General features: G+C 45.2%; 2 long non-coding RNA genes across 3 annotated transcripts in view; both read right to left on the bottom strand.

Moving 5' to 3' along the window:
- LOC129386862 (uncharacterized) overlaps nt 1–3,743 on the bottom strand; it is a 35,448-nt gene extending 31,705 nt beyond the window's left edge. For both annotated transcript variants that reach the window (XR_011891190.1, XR_011891189.1), the window contains exons 1-2: nt 3,613–3,743; nt 3,330–3,541 (exon numbers count right to left, since the gene is read on the bottom strand). This is a non-coding gene — a long non-coding RNA (uncharacterized lncRNA). The remainder of the gene's footprint in view (nt 1–3,329; nt 3,542–3,612) is intronic.
- Nucleotides 3,744–4,859: 1,116 nt separating this feature from the next.
- LOC140214063 (uncharacterized) lies at nt 4,860–12,195 on the bottom strand. Its single transcript, XR_011890980.1, has 3 exons — nt 11,548–12,195; nt 9,871–9,945; nt 4,860–5,053 (listed from the first exon to the last, which is right to left on the bottom strand). It is a non-coding gene; the product is annotated as an uncharacterized lncRNA (long non-coding RNA).
- Nucleotides 12,196–12,514: the final 319 nt, after the last annotated feature.

Raw genomic sequence — 12,514 nt, 5'->3', positions numbered from 1 at the left:
GCTAAAAAGCGGGCACGTCCTGTGCTACCGGGGCTTAGCAGAGAGACGAGAACTAGGAGTCGGATTCCTGATTAATAAGAACATAGCTGGTAACATACAGGAATTCTCTTGTTGTGAAACTTAATAAGAGGTACAAAATGAAGGTTGTACAGGTCTACGCCCCTACATCCAGTCATGATGACCAGGAAGTCGAAAGCTTCTCTGAAGACGTGGAATCGGTGTTGGGTAAAGTCAAAACAAAATACAGTATACTGATGGGCGACTTCAATGCCAAGGTGGGCAAGAAGCAGGCTGGAGACAAGGCAGTGGGGGAATATGGCATAGGCACTAGGAATAGCAGGGGAGAGTTATTAGTAGAGTTAGCATATTAGCGTATTAGAATATCATCATCATCAGCAGCCTAGTTACGCCCACTGCAGGGCAAAGGCCTCTCCCATACTTCTCCAACTACCCCGGTCATGTACTAATTGTGGCCATGTTGTCCCTGCAAACGTTTTAATGTCATCCGCCCACCTAACTTTCTGCCGCCCCCTACTACGCTTCCCTTCCCTTGGAATCCAGTCCGTAACCCTTAATGACCATCGGTTATCTTCCCTCCTCATTACATGTCCGGCCCATGCCCATTTCTTTTCTTGATTTCAACTAAGATGTCATTTACCCGCGTTTGTTCCCTCACCCAATCTGCTCCTTTCTTATCCCTTAACGTTACACCTATCATTCTTCTTTCCATGGCTCGTTGCGTCGTCCTCAATTTCAGCAGAAGCCTTTTCGTAAGCCTCCAGGTTTCTGCCCCGTAGGTGAGTACTGGTAAGACACAGCTGTTATACACTTTCCTCTTGAGGGATAGTGGCAACCTGCTGTTCATGAATATATGCGGATAATGAATACCTTCTTCCGCAAGCGAGATAGCCGAAAGTGGACGTGGAGGAGCCCGAACGGCGAGACTAGAAATGAAATAGACTTCATACTCTGCGCTAACCCTGGCATCATACAAGATGTAGACGTGCTCGGCAAGGTGCGCTGCAGTGACCATAGGATGGTAAGAACTCGAATTAGCCTAGACCTGAGGAGGGAACGGAACAAACTGGTACATAAGAAGTCGATCAATGAGTTAGCGGTGAGAGGGAAAATAGAAGAATTCCAGATCAAGCTACAAAACAGGTATTCGGCTTTAACTCAGGAAGAGGACCTTAGTGTTGAAGCAATGAACGGCAATCTTGTGGGCATCATTAAGGATTGTGCAATAGAAGTCGGTGGTAGCTCCGTTAGACAGGATACCAGTAAGCTATCGCAGGAGACGAAAGATCTGATCAAGAAACGCCAATGTATGAAAGCCTCTAACTCTACAGCTAGAATAGAACTGGCAGAACTTTTCAAGTTAATCAACAAGCGTAAGACAGCTGACATAAGGAAGTATAATATGGATAGAATTGAACATGCTCTCAGGAACGGAGGAAGCCTAAAAGCAGTGAAGAAGAAACTAGGAATTGGCAAGAATCAGATGTATGCGTTAAGAGACAAAGCCGGCAATATCATTACTAATATGGATGAGATAGTTCAAGTGGCTGAGGAGTTCTATAGAGATTTATACAGTACCAGTGGCACCCACGACGATAATGGAAGAGACAATAGTCTAGACGAATTCGAAATCCCACAGGTAACACAGGAAGAAGTAAAGAAAGCTTGGGAGCTATGCAAAGGGGGAAGGCAGCTCGGGAGGATCAGGTAACAGCAGATTTGTTAAAGGATGGTGGGCAGATTGTTCTAGAGAAACTGGCCACCCTGTATACGCAATGCCTCATGACTTCGAGCGTACCGGAATCTTGGAAGAACGCTAACATAATCCTAATCTAAAAGAAAGGGGACGCCAAAAACTTGAAAAATTAGAGACCGATCAGCTTACTGTCCGTTGCCTACAAAGTATTTACTAAGGTAATGGCAAATAGAATCAGGTACACCTTAGACTTCTGTCAACCAAAGGACCAGGCAGGATTCCGTAAAGGCTACTCACAATAGACCATATTCACACTATCAATCAGGTGGTAGAAAAATGTTCGGAATATAACCAACCTTTATATATATCTTTCATTGATTACGAGAAAGCGTTTGATTCAGTCGAAACCTCAGCAGTCATGGAGGCATTGCGGAATCAGGGTATAGACGAGCCGTATGTAAAAATACTGAAAGATATCTATAGCGGCTCCACAGCCACCGTAGTCCTCCATAAAGAAAGCAACAAAATCCCAATAAAGAAAGGCGTCAGGCAGGGAGATACGATCTCTCCGATGCTATTCACAGCGTGTTTACAGCAGGTATTCAGAGACCTGGATTGGGAAGAATTGGGGATAAGAGTTAATGGAGAATACCTTAGTAACTTGCGATTCGCTGATGATATTGCCTTGCTTAGTAACTTAGGGGACCAACTGCAATGCATGCTCACTGACCTGGAGAGGCAAAGCCGAAGGGTGGGTCTAAAAATTAATCTGCAGAAAACTATAGTAATGTTTAACAGTCTTGGAAGGGAACAGCAGTTTACAATAGGTAGTGAGGCACTGGAAGTGGTAAGGGAATACATATACTTAGGACAGGTAGTGACTGCGGATCCGGATCATGAGACTGAAATAATCAGAAGAATAAGAATGGGCTGGGGTGCGTTTGGCAGGCATTCTCAGATCATGAACAGCAGGTTGCCATTATCCCTCCAGAGAAAAGTTTATAACAGCTCTGTCTTACCAGTACTCCCGTACGGGGCAGAAACCTGGAGGCTTACGAAAAGAGTCCTACTTAAATTGAGGACGACGCAACGAGCTATGGAAAGAAGAATGATTGGTATAACGTTAAGGAATAAGAAGAGAGCAGATTGGGTGAGGGAACAAACGCGAGTTAATGATATCTTAGTTGAAATCAAGAAAAAGAAATGGGCATGGGGAGGACACGTAATGAGGAGAGAAGATAACCGATGGTCATTAAGAGTTACGGAATGGATTCCAAGGGAAGGAAAGCGTAGCAGAGGGCGGCAGAAAGTTAGGTGGGCGGATGAAATTAAGAAGTTTGCAGGGACAACATGGCCACAATTAGTACATGACTGGGGTAGTTGGAGAAGTATGGGAGAGGCCTTTGCCCTGCAGTGGGCATAACCAGCCTGATGATGATGATGATGATGAAGAACATCTGGCCACCAGGACCGCAGGGCGGGCAAGTCACCTCTAGTCCCGCTGACTACCAGGCCCCCAGTGCCGGAAGCAAGACGCCAGAATACTTTAAGAGCTGGCAACAACGTCCACAGCACGGATAGCAATACACCGGGCCTCAGGAGAACAGGTGCTTACCAGGTCTGCAGGGTGCGTAGCAAGACACCAGGCCCCTTATGGTGGCCACCAAGTTGACATTGCCGAACTTGAACTGGCCACGAGCTCCACAGGGCAGGCAGCAAAATACAGGTACGCAAGAACATCTGGCCACCAGGACCGCAGGCAGGGCAAGTCACCTCCAGAACCGTTGACCACCAGGTCCCCAGTGCGGGAAGCAAGACGCCAGAATACTTTAAGAGCTGGCAACAACGTCCACAGCACGGGCAACAATACACCGGGCATCTGGAGAACAGGTGCTTACCAGGTCTGCAGGGTGGGTGGCAAGACACCAAGCCACTTGAACTGGTCACCAGGTCCCCAGAGCCGGCAGCAAGATACAAGTGCGTAAGAACTGCTGGCCACCAGTACCGCAGGCTAGGACCGCGACACCGAGACGCTAGAACCACCCATTCAGCCTAGTTGGCGTGAAATAGGTTCACTGATGAGCGGCGACACTCACTGATGAAACTCAGCGACACAAGTTGGCCTGAAGGTTTATAGCGAGCCCTGTCCCCTTAGCACAGCAGCCTAAAGTTACACTTAAGCCTCAGCATATCCGTTGACCAAAATTAGCGTGAAAGAGGTCAAATGCGCAATAACAAACCAATAGACAAATAAACGTACCGTAAAGAGGGTGAAGTTTCCGAAGAAGGCTAAACGCAGTAATTGGAACTCACAAACTTACGACACTAGACTGCACAGAACTTTGCATAATATTCTTATAGGCTTTGCGTTTGGTCGTAATCTTCGAAAATGCTCTCACTGTTGGAACTGCAGGCTCAATTATTTCTTATTTGGTAACCGAAAAGAATTCTAGGCCCAGCCTAGTCATGTCTTTCTAATTCTTTTCGATTGAAAATGTGCGGCTTCAATTATATAATGGCCTATGGCAAGCACGGCTAGTAGCTTTTCGTCGAATAGGCCTCCATGCCCTTCAATTAGAATGAAGCATGAAAAACCGTAATGTGCGCTTCCTTTTTGTAGCAGCTATGAATTATCGCGTATATTAACGAAACCCCTACGGCCATATACGGGACGCCAAAGTGGGTAGCTGCGGACAAATTTTCACCAGCGACTATATGGCAAGAAAGCGAAATACGTCAAGACAGATTTCAGTGCTTTGATTCTGGACTGAAAAGTGTAGCCATCGAAGGAGCGCACATGATTCATCTGTAGTGACCGAAAATTCGTGTGAAAGCAGCCTCGAATGCGCACGCACATTGTTTAAGACGCAGATGCGTTCGCGGTATTTTCATATCTCCAATTGGTGAGGCGACGCACGTCCGCTATTTTATTCGTAACGTGTTCCTTGCGCGATCCTTCACTGGATATGCTCCAAGTAACCCATGTTGCATTTTTGTCAGGTAGCATAATTGACATTAGTCAGGCAAAATATTTGTGTTTACGCTAATGATACATTTTTATTTATAATAGCGCCTTCTTGACACTTGATTGTTAAGCGTTATAACAAACGTTGACGTGCTCGAGTTTAGTGAACGTGAAGTTGTATTCACACAATTTTCTTTGCAGAGAGAAAGGCTATGGAAATAGTGAGATGTAGAAAGTCACGCCTTCAATGCGCTCACCTTGTTGGTACGGCTGGTATAGTCAGGCACTGTACTTCTTCCCACGCAGATCCTGATCCTCAAAAGCCCAGCACCGCCTTTGCTTTACAGATGGGTTCCCGACACGATCTGGCCGATCTCGTACCGTTCGTTCACGAAACAGAAAAAGAAAAAACACCGCATGCATATGTCAGAAGCACAGCGACAGAGCCGGAGACACGAAGCCTTGATAATTCTATTCTGAACACTGTCAAAGGCCGCCATGATCTATCGCAAATTGCAATTTATCAACAGTCTTGAACACTCCAAGACGTACAACTCGTTACGACATCCGTCGCATTTTGTGCGGAAGAGAAATACATCGACGCTTGTATTGGCGTTTCCCTCGCGTAGGATTGTGTCAGGTGCAACATATTAAATGAACACGGACAACCAGCCTCGCTTGTGCCCGTTATTGTCAACATGGCTTTATCTTTCTGTTGCCGTCGTTTTGCAAAAGTAGTCGGGCATCTGGGGCGATCACTAACGGAGATGATTTCACGTTCGCGAGATCTCGCGAGACTCGGCCCCGGACTTAATAAAATATACGGCCAATAGCGCTCTTCACACTGCGCGAGAGCGAGCTTGACATAACGCCAGAAACGCTCTCGGTGGTATAAAAAAAAGAAAGAGACCAGGCGAACGCATGCGAAGCACACAAATACAGCACAACCTTCCGTCAAATTAATCAGTGGAAACGTCGAAGTTGTATACTGTTCTATCTAAGCTAAAGAGAAGAAAGAAACAAAGCGCAACACATGGGTTTGTGCACAAGGGCATAGGCTATGATTCAAAAATTCTTGACGCGATACAACAGCCGAAGCCATGCGCTGCTAATGCATGACAAACTTACCCGCCATAGTATTTTACCTGAATCATGTCTCTCACTATATTTGCTTGTTATCAATGCAACACGTGAGTTTCTTTTAACGTTAGGCGGTGGCAGTGTGCCTGGAAGCTCGACGCCAACAGCGTGTTGTTCTGGTATTTGGCTTCTACTCATTCAACCTTTGCTTCACGCAGCGTGCAGATTTGCCTACGTGATGCCTGATGACTGACCGATTGTCGAATGTCAGAGTTCTACTTACCCATGCCACGCAAGCGCTGCGGGGCTTGCGTTGAATTTCGCTAGAAGGATTAGTTCTTGGTTATAAACCTACCCATAGCTTATTGGTGGCGCAATTATAACATTTACATCATTGCGTTTCGAATCCTTTCTTTCTATTATGGGATTTAGTAAGTAACGTAAAGTGCAACTTGCATTCTATGACTGAGCCGAAACAGTATATGAGTGAGGTTCGCGAATATGCATAGCATTTAGGGAATCTTTCATAGCGTAGCTAAGGTGACTGACTGATCACGGCAAGCAAACATACGAGCAAATAAAAACCGCTTAAATCGCATATGGTACGCATTACGAAATAATGACCAGCAGCTTACTGCTGTCCTTATACATTGGCATCCAAAAGTGCACAATCACTGTATTTTACGGGTGTCAATGTATGTAGCAGACAGTTGGGGATTAACAAATAACCTTCAGGAGAAGAACGGAAGGAGTAACGTTCAGAGACAAAAAGACCGCGATGTCCACTAGAGAACAAACAGGGGTAGCCGATATTCGAGTTGACGTTAAGAGGAAAAGATGGAGCTGCGCTGTGCAATGCATAGATCAGATAAGGGTAGGAGCAATAGAGTTACAAAATGGGCGCCAAGCGAAGCGAAGCTCAGTCGAGGACAGCATAGAATTGGGTGTTGTGATAAATTGACAAACTTGGCAGTTATCAGGTGGAATCAGCTGGCGCGAGTCAAGGGTTATGGAAATCGCCGGGAGAGGACAGAAGTAGGTTGATGGCAATCACTGTAGGCCGGTCGCCTTTGTCGTGAGCGAGCAGAACCAGAATCAGAATCGGAATTCATTGTTAGAAGTTGGGTCACATTACAAGTATTTGGTATGCAGGAGGAGGTCCCATACTCAAAGACTGTATCGGGACCTCCTGTACAAGAACAGTTATGATAGTTGACATTTCAAAGCAACAGTAGCATATAATAGGGTAGTATACAAGCAACAGGAAATGAACGTTAACTGAGCAAAATACAGGATTACAAATAATAACAAGGTTTAGCTTATCTCATGGTAGTAAGAAGAATTGTATGGGAAGAAAATACCGGTAGTTTATCTGCAAGAACAAAAACAAACAAAAAGAAAGAAAAAAAGCAATAAAAACGGACAAAGAATGGTTACGTGGCATTAGTTACGCTATTGCATAAGGAGCTGTGGTATCCCCGAACGGATGACATGGGATTAATTTTCCATTCTTCAAACAGTTTGTAAGAAGATGGCGCTTTTTTCTTGCGTGCTTTGTTTGTCTTCGTCCGTTGATGCATATTTGCATATCAGTATGTTACTACCAACGAGTCCAAGTGCTAACGTTTTCACCAACGGCCTTAAAGTCACGGGACCATAATAACATTTCGAGTAATACCAGAACCCAGTATTGCATGACAATATATTTGTCGTAGATGCTGTAAACAGCTCAAATGCAGAAATTCTTCCTTCCTTGTTTAAAAAAATTAAATTATGGGGTTTTACGTGCCAAAACTACTTTCTGATTATGAGGCACGCCGTAGTGAAGGACTCCGGAAATTTCGACCACCTGGGGTTCTTTAACGTGCACCTAAATCTATGTACATGGGTGTTTTCGCATTTTGCCCCCATCGAAATTCGGCCGCCGTGGCCGGGATGACCTCGTGCTCAGCAGCCCAACTCCTTCCTGGTTTCATTATCCCAAATAGTGAAAGGCACATTTGCACTCGTACTTTATGCACCTGATTCACTTCTACGCGTTCGGCTGTCTTACTGACGCGACTGCTGTCGCTTGGCTTCATTCATCGTAAGAAGGAATCAAGAATTAAGAAGGATATAACGTGGTTTCTGGAGTAGCAAGCCGAAAAACATAAATAATGCTTGCGCTGCTTATCAACAGATGGTGTTGCCCAAAACGGTACAGCATATGCGTAAATGACTTCTGAATAACCAACAGGGAATAAGACTAGTAATTAAGCACAATATTTGAATGCATGGTACAGAGTGAAATTCTGCTTGCTGCCCTGCCGCACTGTTGCATAACCAGCAATGTACCAGTTGCCCCATTTGTCAGTTCCTAATGCCTGTCGAATGCCACATGAAGGCAAAATTATGATGATCCTAAGCACGCGCGGTAATATATATCACGCGAAGCTAAAGTGAAACGCATCATCAAATCCTATGCAACTAGCGCCTATGCACGCAATTCTGTTTACTTACATATTGTGTAACAAGCGTAAGACAGCTGACATAAGGAAGTATAATATGGATAGAATTGAACATGCTCTCAGGAACGGAGGAAGCCTAAAAGCAGTGAAGAAGAAACTAGGAATTGGCAAGAATCTATCTATATATATATATATATATATATATATATATATATATATATATATATATATATATATATATATATATATATATATATATATATATATATATATTACTGGATTTAATGGGCGAATCTAATTTATGGAGATGAGAAGCACAATCTGGTGGTTATCTGGTTTATTCGCCCAACAGTTTCGGTCGGTGCAGCTAAATATGTAATTTCCTAATTTCATCACCCCGTCAAATTTTCTACCATCCTCGCCTGTTCTTCTCTTCCCTGCACCCAATCTGCAACTCTAATGGTCCACCGGTTATCTGTCCTACGCATTACTTGGCCTTCCCAGCACCCTTTCTTTCTCTTGATGTGAGCTAGAATATCGGCTATGCCCGCTTGCTTTGGGATCCCCACCGCTCTCTCGTGTCTCTTACGCCATGCCCTCCTCCTCCGCTAACCTCCTCGCACTCTCTTCGCTATCCTCGTCTTTCATCTTCCGCTGCGCTCCGCGTTCGCTTTCATCCTTCGCTGTGTTCTTTCGCTGGGGTCGAGGGACAACGCCAACGCTTTCCGTAGGAACGGGCACCTATTAGCTGCGCCCTAAAAAGGCGCGAGTAGAAACACACCGTCATACAATACACTGGGGTCACTAATGCAGCATCGTCAAGGGAAAAGCGAAGTTTCTCATTTTGACCATCTGCGTTGACAACGCCGAAGAAATTCCTTCCCGTAATGATAATTTCACTCTTGAGAAAGTCAGGGACGTGAGCGTGTATCCACCACAGGCAGAGCATATATATAGCTCTCAGTGACCGCCCATTCAAAGCTGCCGAACCACGCTTTCTCACGATTACAAATTCGCCACCTACGACCCGAATACATGCGATTACATGCGCGTCCAACTTCTCTGTGAGCAAACCTGTCTACAGCATTCGTCCCTCGACAAGAATCACGCATCGCATTCGTCCTCGTGACATCCCCACACGGACGTCTCACACTGTGCATCCGCCTGATTTGGTGTTTTCATTTAGGCATACCTTCTGAACGGTGTAGAGCACAAGTGTACGAGTTTAACGCTCTGCATAAACATTGCTTAATTATACTCGTTGCATGGTATGAAATCAAACGATTGTGCGCATCGCCGTTAGTTGTGCAGCAGTTATTATACATCTTCGCTTAATATAAATTAAAACAAGTGCATTGGATCAACATTCTTCTTCACTTATGCTGGCACTACAGAAACGATAGAAACAAGCTGAAACGTCAGCGAATGAAACCTGCCTGCAGTATTTCTTGATTACTGATTACTGATTCTTGAGTGTTCAAATTCACGAACGTGCTGAACATAACAGGCTACTGTGCTACATTTGCCTAACGGCACATACGTCAACTTCACGAGCACGAAATATAAAGCGATTACATCAAAAAGCACCGAATGCCACTTTGCCTGGCTCCTAAACCAAAAGTTCATTGAGCTTAATTCAAAACAGTCGCGAGGACTGTGCTCACCTCGTCTGCTAGGAAGCCGAAGTTGGTCCGTGTGTCCGCCTCCGCGTTGTTTGAACCAAGAGCGATGGCGGTGGCCTATACAAACGAGTAGCGATTATCGATCCAGCCATTTAGTTCTGTCTTTAAAAAATGAAAGTGCCTTGAGTTGAGTTCGGACGTTATAGGCTGAAGCGATTCACGAAAGCAGGTGAACACTCTGTCCCGCAACCACTGAACCATCAATGAAAAAATGTGAGCTAACGCGAAAGCAACCCGCGATATCGATTCAAGCTGCACCGTCCCTTATTGCAGCGAAGATAATCTTTAAATACGAACAAATGGCCGAAATCAAACGGCGCGAAAAGAACGAAGTTACCACAGACGCTAATTTTGCATATGTTAACCAATAACCCTGCCTACTTGTCTTTTTCATATAGAAATCGGTAGATAAACATTTTACCACCTACGATTTCTTAAGGAATATTTCTGATCGGCAGCCGAGGATATCACAACAGCTGGCAACCAGGTCAGCATAGTGGACATCGAGATACCAAGTCGGTAGATTAGCTGATCACCAGATCCACAGCACATGGAAGTGGGGCAAAGGGGCGGGGGGTAAAAAAAACACCAGGCTGCGAGAAAAGCTGCCCACGAGATCCGCAGGGCAGGCTGCACACACCATCGCGATAGAAGGCCTGGCCATCAATTCTGCAGGGCGGGCAACAAGACACCGGGCCGCTTGAACAACCCAGTAACCCAAGTTGGCGTGGCATAGGTTGATTGAAATGACATGCATACCCATCGACACATACCCATCTACCAAAGTTTTGGCCGATTATATTGATTGAAGAGCGGTACGTACGCTATGGCCCATTAAAAAACATTTTTGCGCTTTTACGTGCCAAAACCATTATAGGGTTATGAGGAACGCCATAGCGGGGGACCGCGAAATAACTTTGATCAAGGGTACTTTAACGTGAACGAAAGGCACAGCACACGAGCGATCTTGCTTTTGCCTCCAGTCGAAGTGCAGTCGAAGTGCGGCCACCGCGGGCGGGATTTCTATACCGCGCCTTCGGGTTTAGAAGCGAAACGCCAAATCCAATACGTCACCACGGCGGGTAGTGGCCCATAAGCAGTGACCAAATTTAGTCTAAAAGTGGTTCACAAGTGGGCAGAACATACACACTGACCGGCAATGGCGTGACAGAAGTTCACTCAGGAGCGGCATATATACCACCAAATAACCAGTCACCCAAGTTTGTCTGCAGGTTGGTTTTGAACCTTCTTCCTTGGCAACGCTGCCCGATGTTCTACCCATTAGACCACGGAATACCCGGTGACCTAAGTTGGCGTCGGAAAGGTTCGATACGAATGACCAAACAAGCCAATAGACAAGCAAACGTACAGCAAGCTGAATGAAATTCAGAAGGAATGGTAACTATATGAAAGTACAACTGCGAGTGTCCGCGGCCATCAACTACGACACGTTCGTGTTTGCCTGTGCGCGTGATAACTTGCTTGTTAATTTAGTTAGTAAGCGAATATTTACAGCCATTTAAGTCACTAACGAAACGACTAACCTTACCTCGTACAGTTTAGAGTGCGTCAAATCGTTTTACAGGCAGAGCAAACCTTGGCAGAGCGAAATGCAATGCAAAGATTTCGACACACAAGTCTCGTCTTCGACGCGCTCACCTTGCTGGCTTGGCTGGAATAGTAGGCCACCGTGCTGCCTCCCATGCTTGATCCGGTGATGACGCACGAAAGGCCAGCATCGTCTTTGCCCCGACAGATGCGTGCACGGCACGAACATGTCGATCTCGTGCCGTTCGTTCCCGGCAGGAATGAAAAATAAAAGACATCGCATGCGCATGTGAGCACCACGGTGAAAGGGAAGAGGACACGAAACCTTTAACTATTCCGCACATCATCAGATGGCGATCTTAGCGCAAAGCGAGAAACGCTTTCGGCCGTACACACACATACTGTCACAGAGCTGGTGTGATCGCCTACGAAAGAGATCGCCCTAGTTGTTCGCGACCCACAGGCCGTCCGCGCATCAATAACAGTTATTCCATTTTTTTATTATTCATGTAACTTAAAGGCTCATTTATAGGCATTACACAGGGGTTTGAAAAAACGTCATGAATTAACAATATACATAGCACCGCTACTAATACAAGACACAAGATTACAGATACAAAATTGAGATATACAAATAAAAGATTGAAATATAAAGTAAAACTAAAGGTCCTCAAAACACTATTACGTGCCAGTATGCATCCAGTACTCCAGTTCATTAACAAAAGCATCGTGATTGTCCTCGGAAGCAATTTCAGCTGGCAGTTTGTGTCTGGTAGATGGCAAGGAATAGCGGTGACTGCTGCATAAGCTTAGTACGGACGACCTTTGGCTGTACTTTAAAAGGGTGATCTAATCGGGGAAAGACGCGAATGGTCGGTTTGATACGGGCTTCTGTGAATGCCGAGGGATTATAATATAGTCGGCAAAAGTGACGTAGTAGTGTAACAAGGCTTTTTTGGAGGATGCATAAGTTTAGATATTATTTAACTTCGCTAGGCTGTAGTAACGAGAATATTTTTTCGTGGTAAATCCAGCAGCCTCATTCTATAACGATTATAGCGTGTTGGCGAGGTATTCT

This window comes from Dermacentor andersoni, chromosome 11, assembly GCF_023375885.2.
Source record: "Dermacentor andersoni chromosome 11, qqDerAnde1_hic_scaffold, whole genome shotgun sequence".
NCBI classification, from domain to species: Eukaryota; Metazoa; Arthropoda; class Arachnida; order Ixodida; family Ixodidae; genus Dermacentor; species Dermacentor andersoni.
The sequence above is the reverse complement of the archived record's forward strand: the minus strand, read 5'-3'. Positions and strand labels throughout refer to the sequence as shown.